Source organism: Dermochelys coriacea, chromosome 2 (assembly GCF_009764565.3).
Source record: "Dermochelys coriacea isolate rDerCor1 chromosome 2, rDerCor1.pri.v4, whole genome shotgun sequence".
Taxonomy (NCBI): Eukaryota; Metazoa; Chordata; order Testudines; family Dermochelyidae; genus Dermochelys; species Dermochelys coriacea.
The window spans coordinates 66,351,619-66,367,453 of NC_050069.1; the positions used below are offsets into that span (position 1 = coordinate 66,351,619).

General features: G+C 41.4%; 1 protein-coding gene and 1 long non-coding RNA gene across 4 annotated transcripts in view; one reads left to right on the forward strand and one right to left on the reverse strand.

Annotated features, from left to right (window-relative positions):
- The window catches only part of CHD7 (chromodomain helicase DNA binding protein 7), a 185,641-nt gene that overhangs the window by 76,582 nt on the left and 93,224 nt on the right, over positions 1–15,835 (reverse strand). The window lies entirely within an intron of this gene.
- LOC122458679 lies at positions 6,170–10,150 on the forward strand. The gene is made up of 3 exons (XR_006278820.1): positions 6,170–6,181; positions 8,877–8,880; positions 9,958–10,150. It is a non-coding gene; the product is annotated as an uncharacterized LOC122458679 (long non-coding RNA).

Sequence of the window (15,835 nt, forward strand, 5' to 3'; positions counted from 1 at the left end):
GAAAATAGAGCTGTGTAATGCCAGGGCCCTACCAAATTCTTGGCCGTGAAAAATGTGTCACGGACTGTGAAATCTGGTCTTTGGTGTACTTTTACCCTTTTTACTATACAAATTTCATGAGGGAGACCAGTGTTTCTCAAACTGGGGGTCCCAACCCAAAAGGGGGTTGCCAGGTTATTGTAGGGGGTTACGGCATTGGCACCCTTACTTCTGTGCTGCCTTCAGAGCTGGGTGGATGGAGAGCGGCGGTGCCAGGTGTTCAGATCTGAAGGCAGCACCCCACCAGCAGCAGCGCAGAAGCAAGAGTGGTAAGAAGAACGCTGAAGGCAGCAGCACAGAAATATGGGTGGGAATACCATACCATGCCACCCTTACTTCTGCGCTGCTCCTGATGGCAGCACTGCCTTAACAGCTGGGTGCCCAGGCAGCAGCTGCCACTCTCCATCCACCCAGCTCTGAAGGCAGCATAGAAGCAAAGATGGCAATTCCACGACCCCCCCCACACACACACACAATAGCTTTGCAGCTCCCCCAACCTCTTTCAGATCAGGACTCCTACAGTTACAACATTGTGAAATTTCAGATTTAAATATCTGAAATCATGACATTGACTATTTTAAAGTTCCTGACTGTGAAATTAACTCAAATGGACCGTGAATTTGGTAGGGCCCTAGCCATGGAGTTAGTCATTAGTAGGTTCAAGCTCGATGGGAGATGAAGTCTCCACATGCAATATATGCCCCATTCCTATCACTCTGAATCCCTTCATTAGCGTCTCATCTTTTACTGAATTAAATTCATGCTCCTAATCTTTACCTACCTGTACTAGGCCGCACAGGACTTTTTCCCTAAATATCTATGCCCTCATTTTCCTTTTACTTCCCCTCTCACTCCATATGCTCTTCCTAAAACTTTTACCCTCCCGATTCCTTTGCCTTTATACCATGCTTGGTTTCGTGCTCTCTCATGCTGCCCCCTGCATCTGGAACATGCTCAGGCCAAGTCGACACTAGCAAAAATAGTAACAGCAGTAGTCCAGCTGCAAAATTGGAAGAATCAGAAGACAGGGCTCTCCACGATATGTTTATCAACCCCGCAATTGAAGGTGTGCTTGGAGTTGGTGTAAGCATACCCATGTTAGCTATAATCCAGCGAACAAGGCTAAAATTAGTGGTGCAGATCCAGCAGTGCGGGCTGCACAAGCCCGACCAGAACCCTCGATACGTACTCTCATTACTAGAGCCCACACTGGGATCAGTGTTGCCATGTCTTCATTCCTATTTTATCTGCACTAGTTAGATTAAACCTACTATGGGAATGCTTACATGACCTGCAATCACACCTTTGATTTAAGTACAGACACACCCATAGTCAAAGTCTTAATCAACTACTAGTACAGATACACCAGTGCTGGAATATGGGTACAGTCTACTGTCATTCATCAAGACTATTCTTTCTTCTCTAAATCCCTCTGTGCAACCCATCTCTTCAAATAATCCTTCCTCATTCTCGTCCCATGCTCTTCTGCTCCTAAACCACCATCCTAAATTTAACTGCAAGATCTTTTGAGGCAGGGGTAGATAATACATAAGTGTTCAGGCAAAACAGCATTATTCACTGCCATTCACTTACAAGATACAATAGTAGTAAGACCTCAAATACTTGTCATAGTTAATATTTCCGAATCCAGGATGACAGCTGATTTGATCCGCTACAAACTAATTTTTTCAGGAGGTCCCTTTTAAAATACAGGGAAAAGCCAAAACAGTTAAACTTTTTGAGAAGAACAATTCTGAAGAGTTGCCATGTTTTCTTTAAACACTGTAGAAAAGGCTAAAGTATTAAACTATTTTACAAATGGGTAGCGTAATAATTAATCTTGTAATTTTGTAACTCTGGGAACACATTGCCATGACTCATTAACACCTTTCAAACAAGAAATAGTGTTAACAGGCCACTTCACCTTGAATGGTCCCCTAAACTATCTATTTGATCTTGTATTTAGCTGTGACACTTTAAGTACCTTTCCCAGACCTGAAGAAGAGCTCTGTATAGCTTGAAAGTTTGTCTCTCTCACCGACAGAGTTGGTACAATAAAAGATATTACCTCACCCCACTTTTTGTGTCTCATATCCTGGAACCAACACAGCTACAACACCGCAGCATATGACAACAGTTATTAGTCATTTTCCCCAGGGAAATGCTCACATTTTTTCTTGGCGTGTCCTTTAGATGCCATTTTATTTTTAAAACAATTTTTTGATCCCCTATGACTGCTTATAAGGGTCTATTCTGAAAAGGAGAAACTGACTGAATATAAAATGGGAAGTAGTAAAACTAGCTATACACAAAGTTTGTCAAGATGCCCAAAGTAAACTGAAAAAACAGAAAATTATTTTTGCTAACTTAAAGTAATCTTAGGTGTTTTATAAAACAAAGTAATCTTAGGTACAAAGTTTTCAGACAAATTATTTTCAAGTTGACAGTGTCCTAAAGGTCATGAGAGAACGGTTAGAACTGTCCTCCAACAGACCACAGTTCTATATTCTTGGGCCATCATTGCCAGTGCACATTCACCCACTTATTTAGCTGAACTGAAGATATAACCCAATCATGGTTTAGGTGGGTCACAATCCATTTAAAATAGTGTGTGCCACCACCACAACTTGATAATTCCTCCCATTGCAGTGTTGATAGCCAGTGGAAAGAATTCAAAGAAATTAATTGGGTTTGCAAATGATCCCCAAACAAGGAAGCATGTGGGTAGATTTTGCAGTAGTTGAAAGTGGCAACATTTGCTTTGATATTTGCCTGGAGCACTGGGCTTTATAATTCCTAAATTGTGGTCTGTGAAGCACTGAGCATTTGGTGGTGGCTATGGAGATTTGACTAGTCACATTTTATTGACTCTCCGTGCTTGCCACTGAAAGAATTAGAACTGATAGGAGGGGAAACTGACATGAAGAGCAAAAACAGACACTAAAGACAGCTGAATATATACCTACTTTCCAAGCTGCTTTTTCACATAAGCAATTCCTATAGTTGCCACAGCTATTTTATACAGCAAATGGAATGCGGGATGGACCACAAAACAACAGCTCTATTATGAACTGATCCACAGTATAACAGTGTTGAGGACTCCTGGCTTAAGATAGCAATGTAAGATCACTACTAAAGAATTTAAGGTGAATTCTACACATGACAAATCTAGCAATGCGCACATCCTAACTAACTTGACATGTTTTTCCTATGAACAGAGTAGTCAAAACCTCCCAAGTTAACAGGTTTTACCAGCTCTAGTTGTACTGCCATCCACACATGATGGGACAAACTGGGCATAGAATTCATCACAGTAATGATCCCAGCTCAACATCTTCACCACCCTGCTAGCAGAGTACTATTTCAAATGGATTCCACTTATCTAACCCATAGTCACCTCTATGAAAGTCCCTGACACCGATTTACAGCAGAATGGTAAAGGTGGTACTTCAGTTATCTGTGGTCCAAGAGGCAAGAAATTTCCACCCTGCACTTTCAATACTTGTGCCCAAAGAACTCAAACACATTAAGCAAAAGGTGGGGGAAAGGATTGGCACATTAAAGGAAGCTTGATGTACACTCAACTAACTCACAATTACATTTGATCTCATGTCTTTGAAGTATGACCTGAGCCAATGGTCTGATTTTAAATGATTTTGGTTATCCGTTTTCTTATAGTGTAAGCTGGACTTTTCAGATGCTCTAATTCAAGATCAAAAAGGAGCCTAACACTAGAAAATCCCTCTGGTTATTCCAATAGTACCCATAAACACAAGGTTTACTCTCAACTTTATTTACAACAGGTGCTGGCTATGCAACTTTTGCTAACCTAATGGAAGTTGCCTGGGTGAATTCTCATAAACAGATTACTCCAGACAAATATTTTGAAGGAATGTTACATAAAACTGCAGAGTTGAAGTAGACAGTTTTGTGGGAAATTCAACACAATAATTAGGCTGCTGCTACAAGAAAAAAAAAAAACCCAACCCCCCCCCACCTATTCACCTTAAAGCAAGTTTTTAGAACTACTGTAAGTTGTTTTGCTATACAATTCCTGTAAATAATGGCATATTATAAACAAAAGATGAATTCTTAAGTCGTGTGCTTCTCTTAGTTGCAAAAGATTTATCTCAGTATAAAACTGAACCCAGTAGCTGTAGCAAAATCAGAACCATTTTGCAGCTATGTCTAGAAAAAAGAAAGCTCTTTTGGAAGGATAAGAATTATATTCTTCTTGCTACCCTCCTACTTCTCCCCCCAACATAAAAATATGTTCTTTCAAGTAAGGTACTGAAGTTCCAGTCTGTAAGGTAGAGCCTAAGTTGGAAGCAGGCAGTTTCAGCATCACATTCATAATCTTGACATGACATTGTAGCCACACAGTCAGGCCTTGGTTAGTTTTCTTCTTAAGAACTAGCAGTCTTGACTTGTTCAACACTTTCATAGCCAGGTTACGGTAATTAAGTAATACATACCCCAAGAATTATTTTTTTTAATCAAGCAAGGCTTCAGATCACTTAAGTGTTTTAGAATTGCCCTTGTTCATTTAGGTTCTCCTCTAGCAGTAAAATTCGCTTCTCCTACTCATATCTTAAATGGCATGTTGTAAACATCACCAGGCTTAGTGCAGAGCAGTACTCCAAATACCAATACACAGAGCAGACAAGCCACTAACGTTGATCCAAAAAGAAACTAGTAAAGTTCATTTATCTTCCCACTTCAGAATGAAATTGGGAAACAAAATGAATACACACTGAAAATTAGAAATCCCTTAATATACTAATGTTCTGTCTTTCCTCCCAACCCCATACAAAACAGGGACAAAACTGTTTAATTAATAGCTACATATGAAATTATAAATTCAGAAGATATGCTACTGCTGCTTGTTTAGTGAATTTATAATTCAGAAAGAACAGTATACACTTGGGCCTAGCTCCTTAATGAAAGCATCATCATCTAACGGTTAAAGCTCAGAACTGGTAGGCCAGGAGATTTGGTTTCTATTGCCAATTCTGCCATAGACTGACACTTTGGGGAAGTCTTCCTTTTTGAACAGCTGTTCTTTTTTCAACAGCTGTTTCCCCACCTGTAAAACATGAATACCACCAACCAAACTTCAAAAATAGATTCCAATGAGAGACTGCTGAATTGGAATTAATTTGCAAACTGGATACAATTAACTTAGGCTTGAATAGAGACTGGGAGTGGATGGGTCACTACACAAAGTAAAACTATTTCCCCATGTTTATCTCCCCCCACAACCCCCACTGTTCCTCAGACATTTTTGTCAACTGCTGGAAATGGCCCACCTTGATCATCACTACAAAAGGTCACCCCCCCCCCGCCCGGCTGGTAATAGCTCACCTTAAGTGATCACTCTGGTTACAGTGTGTATGGTAAAACCCATTGTTTCATGTTCTCTATGTATATAAATCTCCCCACTGTATTTTCCACTGAATGCATCCAATGAAGTGAGCTGTAGCTCATGAAAGCTTATGCTCAAATAAATTTGTTAGTCTCTAAGGTGCCACAAGTACTCCTTTTCTTTTTTGCGAATACAGACTCACACGGCTGCTACTCTGCAATCTGTCATTTTGCAAGGCACTGAATTTAGCTGTATGGAGTGGAAAGCTATCAACTTCATGAAAAAAAACTCATACAGATACAGACAGACATCATCTTCCTTTCCAAATGCAAACAGATGGACATCATAGCAAAAGGACTGAAGGTAAAAAATCCATTACAATCTACATACCACACAGACTATGCTGACAGCTTGTGCCACACGCTCTCAAAGAAACGGCAGAACTACCTGATCAACATCCTCTACAGCAAACAGGGAAAGATTAAGAATGAGCTCTCAAAACTGGATACTCTCATAAAGAACCAACCTTCCACACCTTCCTCGTGGATGGACTTTACAAAAACTAGACAACCCATTTACAACACATACTTTGCTTCTCTACAAAAGAAAAAAAGACACTATACTGTCTAAACTACTACATGCCACAAGGGGCCACAACAGTGGTTCCCTTAACCCACCCAGCAATATTGTTAATCTATCCAGCTATACTCTTAGCCCAGCAGAAGAATCTGTCCTATCTCGGGGCCTCTCCCTCTCCATCCCCACGAACATGATACAGTTCTGTGGTGACCTAGAATCCTATTTTCAATGCCTCCGACTCAAGGAATATTTCCAACACACTTCTGAACAACATACTAACCCACAGAGAGCTTTCTACCAAAACTACAAAAAGGACTCTGGGTGGACTCCTCCTGAAGGTCAAAACAACAGACTGGACTTCTACATAGAGTGCTTCCGCCGACGTGCATGGGCTGAAACTGTGGAAAAACAGCATCACTTGCCCCATAACCTCAGCCGTGCAGAACACAATGCCATCCACAGCCTCAGAAACAACTCTGACATCATAAGCAAAAAAGCTGACAAAGGAGGTGCTGTCATCATGAATAGATCGGAATATGAACAAGAGGCTGCTAGGCAGGTCTCCAACACCACTTTCTACAAGCCATTACCCTCTGATCCCACTGAGGGTTACCAAAAGAAACTACAGCATTTGCTCAAGAAACTCCCTGAAAAAAGCACAAGAACAAATCCACACAGACACACCCCTGGAGCCCCGACCTGGGGTATTCTATCTGCTACCCAAGATCCATAAACCTGGAAATCCTGGACGCCCCATCATCTCAGGCATTGGCACCCTGACAGCAGGATTGTCTGGCAATGTAAACTCCCTCCTCAGCCCGTACGCTACCAGCACTCCCAGCTATCTTCGAGACACCACTGACTTCACCAATGAATTGTGGTTTCCTCAGGATCTTCCTGAAAACACCATCTTGGCCATTATGGATGTAGAAGCCCTCTACACCAACATTCCACACAAAGATGGAATACAAGCCATCAGGAACAGTATCCTCGATAATGTCACGGCAAACCTAGTGGCTGAACTTTGTGACTTTGTCCTCACCCATAACTATTTCACATTTGGGGACAATATATACCTTCAAATCAGCGGTACTGCGATGGGTACCCGCATGGCCCCACGGTATGCCAACATTTTTATGGCTGACTTAGAACAACGCTTCCTCAGCTCTCGTCCCCTAATGCCCCTACTCTACTCGCACTACATTGATGACATCATCATCATCTGGACCCATGGAAAAGAACCCTTGAGGAATTCTAACATGATTTCAACAATTTCCATCCCACCATCAACCTCAGCCTGGACCAGTCCACACAAGAGATCCACTTCCTGGACACCATGGTGCTAATAAGTGATGGTCACATAACCACCACCCCATACTGGAAACCTGCTGACTGCTATCCTACCTACATGCCTCCAGCTTTCATCCAAACCACACCACCCGATCCATTGTCTACAGCCAAGCTCTACAATACAACCACATTTGCTCCAACCCCTCAGACAGAGACAAACACCTACAAGATCTCTATAAAGCGTTCTTACAACTACAATTCCCACCTGCTGAAGTGAAGAAACAGATTGACAGAGCCAGAAGAGTACCCAGAAGTCACCTACTACAGGACAGGCCCAACAAAGAAAATAAAAAAACGCCACTAGCCATCACCTTCAGCCCCCAACTAAAACCTCTCCAACACATCATCAAGGATCTACAACCTATCCTGAAGGCCTACCCATCACTCTCACAGATCTTGGGAGACAGGCCAGTCCTTGCTTACAGACAGCCCCCCAACCTGAAGCAAATACTCACCAGCAACCACACACCACACAACAGAACCACTAACCCAGGAACCTATCCTTGCAACAAAGCCCGTTGCCAACTGTGTCCACATATCTATTCAGGGGACACCATCATCACTTCAGCCACACTGTCAGAGACTCGTTCACTTGCACATCTACCAATGTGATGCCATCATGTGCCAGCAATGCCCCTCTGCCATGTACACTGGCCAAACTGGACAGTCTCTACGTGAAAGAATAAATGGACACAAATCAGATGTCAAGAACAACATTCAAAAACCAGTTGGAGAACGCTTCAATCTCTCTGATCAATCCATTACAGACCTAAAAGTGGCAATTCTTCAACAAAAAAACTTCAAAAACAGACTCCAACGAGAGACTGCTGAATTGGAATTAATTTGCAAACTGGATTCAATTAACTTAGGCTTGAATAGAGACTGGGAGTCGATGGGTCATTACACAAAGTAAAACTATTTCCCCATGTTTATTTCCCGCCCCCCACTGTTCCTCAGATGTTCTTGTCAACTGCTGACACCTTGATCATCACTACAAAAGGTCCCCCCGCTTCCCCTGCTCTCCTGCTGGTAATAGCTCACCTTAAGTAATCACTCTCCTTACAGTGTGTATGGTAACACCCATTGTTTCATGTTCTCTCTATATATATAAGTCTCCCCACTGTATTCTCCACTGAATGCATCTGATGAAGTGAGCTGTAGCTCACGAAAACTTATGCTCAAATAAATTTGTTAGTCTCTAAGGTGCCACAAGTACTCCTTTTCTTTTTGCGAATACAGACTAACACGATTGCTACTCTGAAACCTCTTAGATAAAAGATACTTTAGAAGCTCAACATGTTAGAATAAAGGTGATGTCTATAAAGTCATTTCAAAAAATTCATTTTTAGAATATTGTAAAATTTGTATTACTGATATTACGGAATGAATCATTATTTATTCTAGGATTTTGAGTTAAGATTCAGCTTATCTAATTTCCCATCTTAGTGTTATTAGAAGAGGCTCCCAATACCAGTAAGAATCAAGGGAGATGAACACGCCATCATATGCTATGGAGGTAACTGCTAGCTTTTCATCCTAAGAGTTAAGTTCTTTGACTGACTAAATTGATTGGTTTTGAGAAAGTCTGCATAGGAATAATACATTAACCTACTGGTGCAGTAACAAATGGGGATCCTGGAAAATAGAATGTGCTCAGTGTACAAAGAAGGTTTCTTGAAGTTTGTCTCTAAGCATACCTACCAACCACTGCATGAACAAAGAGCAAAACCCTTCCCCCCCCTCCCCAGAGGTGTAAGCATATAGCAGCACTGTTACAGTAGCCAAGAAACAGGGAAACAGCCTATTAATTTCCCCTTTCTCCCAAAATGAATCAAATACTTAACTTTACTGACAGCAAAGTTTAATTACCCTCAACTCATGAAACTTTACTAGAGGTTAGGCAAAGACAGTTTAAGATTTAAAGAGGATAATTATGTCCTTAAGGCTCATTCCAGTAGGAGCTACACATGAAACTGAAGCTATTAAAGCAATTAAACATTTTACCAACACTTAAAGGGTCAAAAAAAGGGAGGGTCGTTTACCAGCTAAAAATATAGTAATGCCAGTGTTATGTAGCTGAAGAGATAATTGACATAACACTCTTTACAGATAGGGCATTGTTTTAGAACCCCTAGTTTTTATTCATGTATACACACACAAATTTTTGTAGTAGGAACAGGAGTGACCCCTATTTAAGATTGCCTAGCACTTCCATTACATCAAATTCTTATAGCCTTTTTTTTTTTTTTGAACAGCTCTAATATTTTCATGGTTTTCAGCAAGATTTTGAAATTTGACAAACGGCTAGTTCCACAATCAGGGAAGTGCCTTTTGCCGTCTTCATGAAAATCAATTCAGATTAGATTGAGTTATAAATCATTTGGGTTTTTTCCTAAAATAAAACACCATTTCCCATCCATTTAACAGAACCTCGTTTCTTTTGGTTTGGCCAAAAACCAGCAGCGTTCTAGAACACTGCATGTGTACAACCTTGGTTTTTCAACTTTAGAATTCCATACAAGGAGCTCAAACCTGGATGTGACACACGGATGTGACACTATTATATATTTATTTTCATTCTCTTCACTTTCTCTTTTATTCCCTCAAAATTCTCTTTGATTTAGGACAGTGGTTCCCAAACTGGGGTTTGTGAACCCCTGGGGGTTTGCGAAATGTTACAGGGGGTTCTCGGGGGAAAATTCCCTAATGGAAGACAGAGCTGTCCCCAGGGACCCCGGGCAGCATGGGCCCAGCAACCCGGAGCCCCTGGACTTCCAAAAGCTAAGCAGATCAAACCAAGCATATCTATTACACTGAGGAGATTTAAACTAAGATTTCTTAAAAAATGGAAAGGGAGGTGGATATTTTTTTGCTGTTTTTAAAATTAAATAGGCAGCTAGTATTGTTTTTAAAATTATGAAGAACAAGTTTAAGCTTTGTTGTAACATGCATTGTTTGCCTGGACCACTCAAGACCTGAATGCTTATGTAGGAGGAACTCTTTGAGTTGGCTTCTTAATATCTTCATGCTGTTTCACATCTGATACTCCTTGATGAAACATAGAAAACTTGTCTTATAACAGGCTTATTTAAAGTGATACAAGCTACAAAAGTGAGATCTTGGAAGAGTGTTGCCATGTTCATAATGTAATAAAAATACTGTAATGATAAATAATTAATAATAGTGTATAATAATAAGCATGTCATAAAAACAAATTTTATATTTCCAAGATCACTACTTTTACAATTTATACTCCAGTAAAGGAGAAAATACCTGGAAATATTCATTCAGGGGGTTTGGAGACTTGACATTTTATTGAAAGGGGTTCACAGATTGTTTAAGTTTGGGAACCACTGATTTAGGAGAAGTTGTAGCACAGCAGAAAACAGGAGACCACAAGTTTAGACATGCTCTTTCTACTGGTGCTAGTAACCTGCACCCTTCCTAACCCATTATTATTCTCCTCCTCAAGGCCTTTATACCCCATAAGGAGTACACAAACTGGGAAAAACTCACAGCTTGAATACAAAATACCCAATACAATCAACTTCGCCCACAGCCTCTGAAAAGAACAAATATTCTGTATCTTTGTCCAGGGCTATGCCATCCATAAATTCAGGTTACTCATGCATAGATGGGGAGGTTACATACCTTCCATAAATGGAATTCAAGATTTGTGGTCCCTATCTGTAATCCACTGTAGATACATATATGCTCCATGTACCTAAGACTAGAAGATTCTTGCTAGGTCTGTTGACATGCGCCTGCACACTCTCTCCCCTTGTGCTCTGAACCAAGGGCATAAAGGGTGGGCTTCTCCAGTTCCTTCTCTATTACAAATTACAGTTAAGAGCCAAAGCAGAGACAAAGCAAAGTAGGTAACAGAATATGGATAGGGACAACACATCTCAAAGAACTAAGGTTAAAGAAAGAAAGTAACTGCGACCCTCAGAACACCCCCAATGCCAGTTAGCATACCTGCCATGATATATAACCAAAGGTGACATGAAATATATCACTGAAAAACTAATAACTCACTGATCACTAATATTCTTCATGATTTATGTATAGTAAACCTACAAAGATCTTTACAGATATGTGCTGGAAATATGTTCTTAAAAAGTATCTGGCAAGCAGTGCTTAAGCCACACCTGTTTCAAACAGGTGCAACGACATTCCTCTGTGTGGATGTGTCGCCAATGTAAATTAAACAAGGTATGACCAAAGAAAGAAATGCACATTTACATGAAAGTTAAACAAAGCCATAGAAAAGTAAGTGGGAGAAGCTGACCACTTAATTTCTGTGGGTGATGGAGATTGCATCCTCAGTAAGCATTTCTGCCTCTTGAAACAAGGTTATTGAACTCTGGAAAGAAAGGCAGAGAGAAAAAGCCATTTTGGCATCCTTCATCAGAGGAGACAAAGGAACCAAACACTTTGAGCTCTATGAAGGGACCTGGCCAGAGAGAGTAGTCAGCGATGCTGGAAAAGAGACGTGTTGAGAAACACTTCTTTGAACAAGAGAGTCCAGTTTGTTAAATCAGCTTTTAGTCTTAAAAGCATATTTTTACCTTTGTTTGCTTGTAACCTTTTATCATCTTTATTCCTTATACTCTGTTTCACTTAACCCTAAGACTTTGTTTAATAAACTTGATTTACTTTTACTATAAGCCAGTTCAGTGCTTTTATTAAAATAGTGTTTGTTAACCCCACTTAAGGTAATAACCTGCCTGGTTACTGTCTCTTTAAGGAAGCAGGCAACAGTTTTTAAGTGTTCAGTGAGAGGGCTGGATACTATAGGGAAACTTGGGATTGGGCGGGTGTTACTGGGTGGTAGAAACCAGGATGTGACCCACATACTTGTATACTGGCTGTTGGTGTCAGGATTGTGAACCACAGCAACATAGCATTTAAGGCACCAAAAGTTCCAGGGCAGACAGTGACCCCTTACTAGATTGCATCAAAGTAACCTCCCTCTTTCTTCTTCAGGTGCATTCCATTGTGAGTGACTGACAAGCACTACTTATGATTTCATTTTGACAAATAGGGAAGAATTGGTTGAAAATCTGAAAATGGAAGGAAGCTAGGGTGAAAGTGATCATGAAATGATGAGTTCATGATTCGAATGAATGATAGGAGGAAAAAACAGCACAATAAAGAAGATTTATTTCAAGAAGGCAGACTAAGAAATGCACAGAGTTGGTAGGTAAGATCCCTTGGGAAACATGTCTAAGGGGGAAAAAAAACAAACTGAAGACAGTTGGCAGTTTTTCAGATAGACATTAAGGGCACAAGACCAAATTATCCCACTGCATAGGAAAGATAGGAAATATGGCAAAAGACCACCCTGGCTTAACCACGAGATCTTCAATAATCTGAAACTCAGTGAAGAATCCTACAATAAGTGGAAACTAGCTCAAATTACAAATGATGAATATAAACAAGGAGGTATGATGGGATAAAATTAGAAAGGCAAGGCACAAAATTAGATTAAACTAGATAGACACAAAGGGTAACAAGAAAACATTCTACAAATACATTGTTTCAGAGTAGCAGCCGTGTTAGTCTGTATTCGCAAAAAAGAAAAGGAGTACTTGTGGCACCTCAGAGACTAACAAATTTATTTGAGCGTAAGCTTTCGTGAGCTACACCTCACTTCATTGGATGCATTCCTGGATTGGAATGCATCCAACGAAGTGAGGTGTAGCTCACGAAAGCTTATGCTCAAATAAATTTGTTAGTCTCTGAGGTGCCACAAGTACTCCTTTTCTTTTTTGCGAATACATTAGAAGCTAGAGGAAGACCACGGACAACATGAGGAATTACAGACCAGTCAGTTTAACTTCAGTATCCAGAAAGATAATGGAGTAAACAATCATCAATTTGCAGACACTTAGAAGATAATAAGGTGATAAGTAATAGTCAGCATGGATTTGTTAAGAACAAATCGTATCAAACCAACCTAACAGCTTTCTTCAAAAACAGCTTTCTCTGTCGATTGGGGGGGAGGAGGGGAGTGGTAGATGTGGTATATCTTTACTTCAGTAAGGCTTTTGATACGGTCTTGCATGACCTTCTCAAACAAACTAGGGAAATACAACCTACATGGAGCTACTATAAAGGTGTGTGCAGAACTGGTTGGAAAACAGTGTCCAGAGAGTAATCATCAGTGATTCACAGTCAAGCTGGAAGAGCATATCAAGTGGAATCCTGCAGGGATCAGTTCTGGGTCCAGTTCAGTTCAATACCTTCATCAGTTATTTAGATAACCATATAGAAAGTACACTTATAAAGTTTGCAGATACCACCAACCTGAAAGGGATTGCAAATACTTTGGAGGATATGATTAAAATTCCCAATCATCTGGACAAACTGGAGAAATGGTCTGAAGTAAATAGGATGAAATTCAATAAGGACAAATGCAAAGTATTCCACTTAGGAAGGAACAATCAATTGCACACATACAAAATGGGAAATGACTGCCTTCCTAGGAAGGCGTACTCAAGCATCAAGATAAGATCCCAAGATAGGGGTAGGTTAGAGTAAACCATTCAGAAGCCCCATAGTCACTGAATGTGTGAAGAGGGAGGTGCTGTCAGAGGGCAGCAGGTGCTGATGGCTGCTAGATGAGCCTGAAGCAAGCCAAGGAGAAAGACCTGAGGATTTCAAGGAAGTAGGAAGTCCAAAATGATAGAGATGTTCATTTCCTCTAGGGACATATGATAAAGTAGAGTTCAAGTAGACAATCTTTTTCATTTAGTTAAGAAACACTTTCTCGTGAATTCTTTTCTACTATTGCTAAGGATGGTTTTAACAGCTACTGAACATTTCTGATCCAGGTTCAACACTCTTCCGAATGCCATACTGCAAGGTGAAGTGACTGAATTCAGACACCTGATCCTGCCCTTGACCTGTGCCAGGAGGTCTGGGAAGGATTGAATGCTAATTGGCGGACAGGACGACAGTCAAAGAAGAATGGGGAACCAAAATTGTTGCAGACATCTGAGAACAATGAGGATGATCCACCAGTGTACTCCTGGGCATTTTGTGCCAAAAATTGAAAATGCTGCGAAATCTGTAAAAGTAACACTACATAATCACACCAGTTTCAATTATTTTGGTAATTTATTTCAAAATACCTGTCAGCAAGCAAGTCTGTGACAATACAGACAAAATTTCCCTCAGGAGTAGAGATAAAGAAACCCCTATGACAACATAGTTCCTGTTTCTTTGCCCCTCCTGCCCCCAGAACCTAGCTGGGGGGGGGAGGGTGGGAAGACACCCACAACCCCTTCCTCCTCCCCAAGCCAACCTGCAGGGCCCTCGCACCCAAAACATCTAAACCCCCTCCATGCCCTAGAGCAAAGCCACAGTGGCCCCTCCAATCCAGATGCCCATCCCCCCCTCCCCATAAGCCTAGCTGCGGGGGCCCCCCTTGCCCAGACCCCCTATCCCCCTCTCCTCCTAGAGCCCAGGAATCCAGAAAGAGGTCCCAGGCTTGCACCAAGTTTCCTGCGCACCACCTCTCCTCCCCTCAGAGCATGCTGGCAACTGCAGCTGCCAGGAACCCTCTAGCTCCCTCTCCCACCCCCAGCAGTGTCTTCTATATACAAGCTGGGCTCTGCCAAATCCATTGGTCCCTAGTGGCAGCTAGCAGCACTGCAGACCACTTCAGTGGGGGAAAGGAAATTCTGCGTACACGTTACTTTCTACAAAATTCTGCATTGCGCAGTGGCACAGAATTCTCACAGGAGTAACAATGGCCTATTGTGCATCTCTGAGAACTCAAGGTAAGATTGGGATGAGCGGAAAGCATACACCAGATTTTCAGACCATGGGATTAGAAGGGCAACTCCTCTGGAGTTCTGGTCCTGTGCCTCCCTGGAACAATATCTTGTGCATTTCTTGTCCTGCAATGCAAAACAGGTCCAGACACAGGGATCCCCATCATTGGAATGTGTCTCACCACTGAGGTTCTGAATCTCCCATGTGTCCTTAAAACTACAGTACCCACCTGGGGAAATGAGGAAACAGATTGACAGAGCGAGATGGGTACCCAGAAATCACTTACTATAGGGCAGGCCCAACAAGGAAAACAGAACACCACTGGCCATCACGTATAGCCCCCAGCTAAGATCTCTCCAGCGCATCATCAGCGATCTACAACCTATCCTGGAAAACAATCCCCCTCTCTCAACTCTCACAGGCCTTGGGAGGATGGCCAATCCTCGCTTACAGACAGCTCCCCAATCTGAAGCAAATACTCACCAGCAACTACACACCACACTACAGAAACACTAACCCAGGAACCAATCCCTGTAACAAACCCTGTTGTCTTCTCTGTCCCCATATCTATTCTAGCAACACCATCATAGGACCCAACCACACCATCAGGGGCTTGTTCACCTGCACATCTACTAATGTGATATATGTCATTATATGCCAACAATGGCCCTCTGTCATGCACGTTGGCCAAACCGGACAGTCTATGTAAAAGGATAA